Consider the following 7,929-nt stretch of genomic DNA (forward strand, 5'->3'; position numbering starts at 1 on the left):
CCGTGAGTTCAAGTCTCACCCAAGACAGTAATTTTTCCACTTTTAAATTTATTCTAAGCTTAATAGCATCGTTCGCAGACGTTTCTGCTTGTTAAAAATTAAAATGTGTTTAATATAGTTTATAACTAATTCTGGAGCTGTAACATCAACGTTTTGATCGAATATTTTTCTCTCATCTCTTCACAACCCATTGATTGTGCCTGAACACTTGAACAGTTTGAAGTCGGGGAACATATAATATACTGTCTTTCCACATAACTAGAATGTTACTGAATCTGTCACCATCAGCCGACTCTCTCCACGTCACATATTATCATTGTCGTCTTTGAATGTCAAACTCGATCTGTCAGGAATTCGATTCACCATTACTTTACCCGTGCTGTGTCATCTGCTATTGTTGAGTTTTACAGCAAGTAATATAGTTGTAAAGAATCTATGGCGATATAAACTAACTACCTTGGCATACACTTCGAGAAAAGATCGAGTATAGACCAACAGCTGGACCTAACCCCAGTGACATAATATCACAGCCAAACTTGGTTTAAGCTTCTTTATATGGATGTAACAAAATCAAGCATTAATCCGGCGGAATTATAATCACCATGTTTTTAACCCTACTGGACGGGTTTTATACACCACTACCTGACGCAGCGAAGCCGAATAAGGGGAATAAGGTCGTCGTTAAGTTCTTCAATATTTGATACCTATATCACCATAACACAAAATTCAAAGGATTTGTCTGGCTCCTAATGGACGTCTAACATAAGAAACGGAATATATTATAAAATGATCATACATATGCTATCTATTGTGATTTTATTTCTTGCGCAAAAGCCGGATACGCACAAACTTGCAAATAATTATGACAATTGATTCACGGGCTACGGCCGAACCCACAAATTCGTGCACTTATTTTTTACGAACGTGTAGTTTTCCCTAAATAACATATTTTTACTCTAATTTGTGCTAAATAAACTCATTTAACTCTTTTACTGTAATAATTAAGTATTAAATAGCAACTTTGAAAAAACCCACCAAACCAAAATTATACGAAATTATGAACTTACGTGACTCACACCAAAATACGCCACCTTCTTCAACACTGTCTTGCGACCGACTGATGCCATTGACCATGGTATAATAATATACTCCGCCTGGTACTCCATTTCCGTCTTTTCTAGGTCACCTAACTGACACGGGCTTACGTCATCATGCGACAGCGCTATATGATAATATGCGATAGCGCTATATATAGCGGCCATGTTGTTGTGACGTAGCCCCGTGTCACTCTGGGAATGGAAGACCATGTTTTATTAGACTATGGCCATTGACCTACTCAAACGTGTCGCTAATATCTGCAGTTTAGATCGGAATAGGTTTGAGCTCGAAAAGACGATTTGCTTGCGGACAGGATTTTTTAAAAGTAGTTTGCAGGATTATATCGAACCGGTCGGAAAGGGTTAGGAAGTTATCGGATTTGTTTATATATAATAATTATTATGCGTTTTTTTTTTTGCAAGACTCAACACATATTTACATAGGTGTAAGAAAAATGCTGGTTATTCGTTTAACGGCGTAATCAGTATCGTGTGTGTTCTTATTAGGAAAAAAACTAACTAACTAACTATTTTGGCTCAGCGATCCAAAGAGAATCTTGGCCTTCGAAACGAGAGCGTGCCACCTGTCCCGATCCTGCGCAACTTCCTGCCAGTTACTGACGCGAAGCTGAAGCAGATCCGCCGCCACACTATCTTCCCAGCGATACCTGGGCCGACCCACCGGACGGCTACCAGTCGGTCGTCCCAAGAACGCCTTCTTGACAGCCCGATCCTCTCCCATTCTGAGTAGGTGACCGAATCAGCGAAGTCTGTGCTGCGCTTTCGTTTCGCCGACGATATTAGGTTCGGCCACTAACTCCTCGATCTCGGCATTTTTCCGGATCCTCCAGGTGCCGTCATCTCACCGCCGGTGCCGGTGCCGGTGCGGTGCGGTGCAGGTGCCGTGATATTAGAAAAAAAAGGAACACCTTGTAACATAAATATTACAATCTTTAAGATAAATACATAAAAAAAAAAAAATATAAAGAAATTTAGTTATTGATAAAAACGCCCTCTCTGTGTGCTTCACAAAACGATTAGGCTCACCTATGAACCCAACTCGTGCGCAAGCGAATTTAGCGAATTAGATAAGTAATTAGTTCAGGTGTAATCCGCAACCGTGATAGGGGCGCATCACAGAGGATGCGGCCTTTTTCGATACGAACGGCGAGGTGACTGGAAGGACATTGTAAGAGTTAAATTCAAAATGAAGCCAAAAGATATTTGTAGGCCGCATTCCTGGCATTCAAAGTTACCTCAACGTTAGTTAGTATGTAAAAAATAAATTATAAAACTGGAGGAGTCGTCGCATTCATGAACACTTAAAATCCCAAAACTGGGTCCTTAGGTTGACCTGACAACGATTTCGAGGGATGAGCTCCGGCCGGCATCTGGTGTCCGAGCTGGTCATCCACGTCACCACTTAACCCTGGACCTGCTTCCTGGAGGCATCGGCGTCTGCGTAGTGGATTCCGTATGTGTAATAAATAAAGAGTGTTCGCAAGTGCTTTAGGAACAATCCAGGTTAGTTAAAAACTTAATTTGAACTTTAACTCAACGTCAGTGCACTGTTAAAAATTATGTAATTTTACATGCAAAAAAATTACATAATCCTGTAAAATTCCCGAAAAATCTGGGAAATTTACGGAAAAATATGACATTTTACGTAATTCTCGTAAATTTTAAATTTTTTCGGTAAAATCAATAATTTTTATGTAGTTTAACATAAAATTTATGTAATAATCACTAAGCCATGAATATTTACATAAAATCTGTAAAATTACATGGAATGTTCGGGATAAATACATTTTGGCATGTATTTTTTACGATTGAAGAGGGAATTTTACTTAGAAATCTCGCAATTTTACCTATTTTCGTGAAAAATACATTTTTATGTAAATTGACTTACGTCTTATGTAATATTCCGTAAGATATCAGTAAAATTACAAAAAACATTATGAAATTTCCCAACATTTCTTTAATTTTACATATATTCTGTTCAATTTACTGTTTAAATGGTCTTTTTACATAACATATATGTAATAATCACTAAGAGATGGAAGTTTACATAAAATCTGTAAAATTACATGGAATGTTTGGGACAAATACTTTTTTTATGTGTTTTTAACAATTAAAAAAAGAATTTTACATAAACATCTCGTAATTTTACCATTTTTTTTTTAAATTACATATTTGTGTAAATTTACTTACGTGTAATGTAATATTCGGAATAATGTCAGGAAAATTACAAACAATATTATAAAATTTCCAAAAATTTCTTTAATTTTACATATTTTCTGTAAATTTACTGTTTAAATGTGTCGCTTTACATAATAAATATATAATAATCACTAAGAGATAGAAGTTTACATAAAATCTGTGAAATCACATGGATTGTTTGGGACAAATTCATTTTTTTATGTGTTTATATCAATTAAAATGGGTATTTTACATAAAAATCTCATAATTTTACCTAATTTTGTGAAAATTACATTTTTGTGTAAAGTTACTCACGTCTTATGTAAAATTCCAAAAACTGTCATTAAAATCACAAAAAACATTATGAAGTTTCCCAACATTTCTTCAAATTTACATATATTCTGTAGAAATTACTGTTTAAATGGTATTTTTACATAATAAATATGTAATAATTACTAAGAGATGACAGTTTACATAAAATCTGTAAAATTACATGGAATTTTTGGGACAAATACTTGTTTAATGTATTTTTTTAACAATTAAATCGGGAATTTGACATAAAAATCTCGTGATTTTACCATTTTTTATTGAGAAACACATTTTTATTACAATTTACTTACTTCTTATGTAATATTCCGAAAATAACAGAAAAATTACAAAAAACATTATGAAATTTCCCAACATTTTTTTAATATTACAAATTTTCTGTAAACTTCCTGTTCAAATGTGTCTTTTTACACGATAAATATGTAATAGTCACTAAGAAATGCCCGTTTACATAAATATCTGTAATACTACAATTGATTTTCAACAATTGGAACGGGTATTTTACATAAAAAACTCGCAAATTTACTATTTTGTTTGAAAAATACATTTTTATGTAAATTTACTTAAGTCTTATGTAATATTCCGAAACATGTCAGTAATATTACAAACAATATTATGATATTTACCAATATCTTCTTAATGGTATACCTATATATTTTCTGTAAATTTACTGGTAAAATAATAAATAATATATAGGACAATTTTACACAAATTAACATAGTCCCACAGTAAGCTCAATAAGGATTGTGTTGTGGGCACTTTAGGTATATATATATGTATAATCGATAAATTCTTGAATACATAGGCAACATCCATAACTCCTGAACAAATATACGTGATAATAGACATACAAATAAATGCTCTAACCAGGATGCAAACCCGGGACGTCCTGCTTTATAGGCAAGGTCACTATCAACTAATAGGCTAAGGAGGCCGTGAATATGTTTTTTTTTTACATATTCAATATGTATTGTATAGTAATCACTAAGACAATGGACTTTTACATAAAATCTGTAAAATTACATGGAATGTCAGGGACAAAAATAATTTTATTATGTACGTATTTCTATATTATATAGCTGCAACACGACTGACTGATGACACAATTGTTCTCCCAGAAGGAGGTTCGTGGTGTGTTAGACTTCGACAGTTTCATATAGAGGGCGGTCTCGTGATCTCCAGAAAATTCCGACTTTTGGTCTGACCGCTTCCGGTCAGAAAAATGTTAGACGGCCCGGCCAAACGGTCAGACCTAGGTGGTGCTCGACCAACCCTTTGGGGAACTTTACATAATGTCGTGTGTCGTGATACTTTCGTGAATTTTTTTTTTATGTAAATTTATTTATCTTTTATGTAATATTCAGAAAAATGCCAGTAAAATTAAAAACAATACAATGAAATTTCCCAACCCTTTGAACGCCAGACGGCAAAGGAACATGCCGACACCAGTCGATCGCGAATATTTAAGCGAAATTGAACTTTACGGAGTCTCCCGTAACTCCCTGTTGAATTGGCGAAGCTGACGGCTGTAGCCGTCGTTGGCGCCCTTGGCAAAACTTTCCAATGACGTCCACAGCCGTCTGTGGCGGTCAATGGGTTAATTTTCTGCAAATTTACTATTTCAATGTGTGTCTTTACATTACATTTTTATTTATTTTAGTTCAAACAAGTTAAACACTCGCTAGATGGCGCTACAACTATCAACAGTGCTCTGTGTGTCGTATTTAACTTAAAATAAACAAAAAATAGTTTGTAATGTGTTTTTGACTTTAAAGTGTGTTCAAAATGGCAACAATGGACCAATTCGCAACAACACGTGTTATTTATATAAACTGATCAGTGGATAAAAAAAAAAACGGTGCATAAAACTTAGACAGTGACTAAGTGTTTTTGAGTGACAATATCAAGAGTTCGTGGATTTCTGTGACTAAATTAATAACACATACATTACTAATGTGTCAACAATATAAAAAAACGGAATAATTACTCATTTTGGACAGTACATACAACATAATCTCTAAATTTAGACAAAAAATAACAGTTTGTTCGACTCGCCTACATATATTGAATACAGCGCCATCTATGATGAAATAGCGTTACCACGTGAATCAAGATTGTGATCGAAGACATAGAGAAATCTTAGTACACGGAATCCATCAAAGAGGGCGTTAATATTAAGAATCACTATTTATTATATTTATATTGCACCATGTCAACAAAAACCGACAAAGCTTCGAGTTCCAGAAAATTATTGACTAAAATTGTATGCAAAAATTGCAAAACGACTATTACCACAAAAGAATATTTGAAATGCTTTACGTGTAAACATACATACCATCAAAAATGCACCACTAATGTTAGCTACAAAAGGTTTTTACTTATGACAAATCAAAATAAACAGACATGGAAATGTAGCAACTGCGTAACAAACCTAAACACACCAACAGAGAGTGTGACATCGGAATCTCATATTCTTGAATCATCAAGCAAATTAAACGAGGACTCTACACAACTAACACCAAACTCTATACATCGTGATTTACCATCCAAAACGTCATGTACAGCTGACGAACGTGAAAAGAGTCAAATTTCACAGTCTACGGAGCGGCAGAGCGACGAGAGTCAGTGCCTCCAAGATAGCGGAATACGGGGAGAGTTGAAACCGCTTGACGGAGATCAGCCCACCGAGAAGCAACTTACTACGGTGCAAAACCACTCCAAACAATTTGACGAAGAGCACCGCAAAGTGGAACATGACGAGGAACAGCGCGACGACGAGGACCCGTGTGTCGGCAATCGGTGCAGTGTGGAACAGCCTGCCATAAGTAGTACTAACCTGTGTGAGACACAAGCGTCTCCTAAACGCGTTAACACCTCGAGGACGTCTCCGTCTCCTAAACAGTCTCCTACACGCGTTAACACCTCGAAGGCATTGGAAGATTGCTCTTGCGATAGCAAAATAAATACCAGTATCGACTATGTCACAAAACGAAAGGCTAGAAAATCTCACCATTTTTCGGACGAAAATCTTGATATATCTACAGATACGGACGGCTCTATGTCAAAATCGAGTAGTATACAGGAACAGCTAAGTCTACCCAATATACCCGATTTGAATAGCTCTGAAATAGCGAACTTGCAGTCTGCAAATCAGCAATTAACGATACAGCTACTAAGTGCTCACGAAGAAATTGCTCGCTTGAATAGTGACATTACTAAACTAAAAAATACAGTTGACAAATGCAATGTCAAAATAAATACTTATCGTAAAATATTAAATGAAAATACACCAAATAATTCAATTTCAGCCGGAAGAGGGAAGAAAAAGAAAAAATCCGCTAGCAAGACTAAATCTCGAAACTCTATATTACCTCTACCTACGAAATTACATATAAGTAGCACGCCAATCTCGGACTTAGCCCAAAAAGAACTTTCGACGCCTGCAAATCCCAAGAAACGGACTACAACACCGGAGGCTGATTCTTCAATAAGTGGGTCACCATCAGTCACAATAGAAACGACGAAACATATAGTAAAGTCGAAACTTTGCCTAATAAGTGCTAACAAAAGAAACAAAATACTGCAAGTGGCACAGAATGCACTTTCAGACACTTTAGAGATATGTCATTACTTAATGCCGAATTGTGGAATTACAGAATTGTTTCGTGACATTGACAAAAAGACAATCAATTTCACAAAACAAGATTATTGCATTGTCTGTATCGGGGAAGAAGATTTTACGGAAACTAAAGATTACCAGCGTTTAGTGAACATTATAAGAAACACTTTATCAAAATTAGATTACACAAACTTCATTATATGTTCACCAACATTCAGGTGTAAAAATACAGGTATAATGTTTAATTGGAGGATTGAAACTTTTAATAATTTACTTTATTGTGATAACTTAAAATATGAGTACTCATTTTTACTTGACTCAAATCTCGAACTGTCATTTGAGTACGATATGTTTAGCAGAGCGTCTGGATTTATAAATAACAACGGTGTAAAACAGATATTTCAAGGTATCAAGAAAACTATCTTGTATATAGAGCAATTTAATAAGTTCAACCAACCGGAACCGAAAGCTCTTTTCTCGCCCAAAAAAAATGATATAGGTATACAAACGGACCCGCAGCCACCTCTAAGAAAAAACTCTAATATAACAACGCACTCTCATTCCTTTCGTGCCTAAAACGAAATTAAAAACTACAAAAACTCACCACGATTGTAATACAAGTTTCCAGTTATTGCATCAGAATATAGCTAGTGTCTTAAAAAAACAGGATGAGCTAGAAATTGTTTT

The sequence above is a fragment of the Cydia splendana genome, unplaced genomic scaffold, assembly GCF_910591565.1.
Source record: "Cydia splendana unplaced genomic scaffold, ilCydSple1.2 scaffold_59_ctg1, whole genome shotgun sequence".
NCBI lineage: Eukaryota > Metazoa > Arthropoda > Insecta > Lepidoptera > Tortricidae > Cydia > Cydia splendana.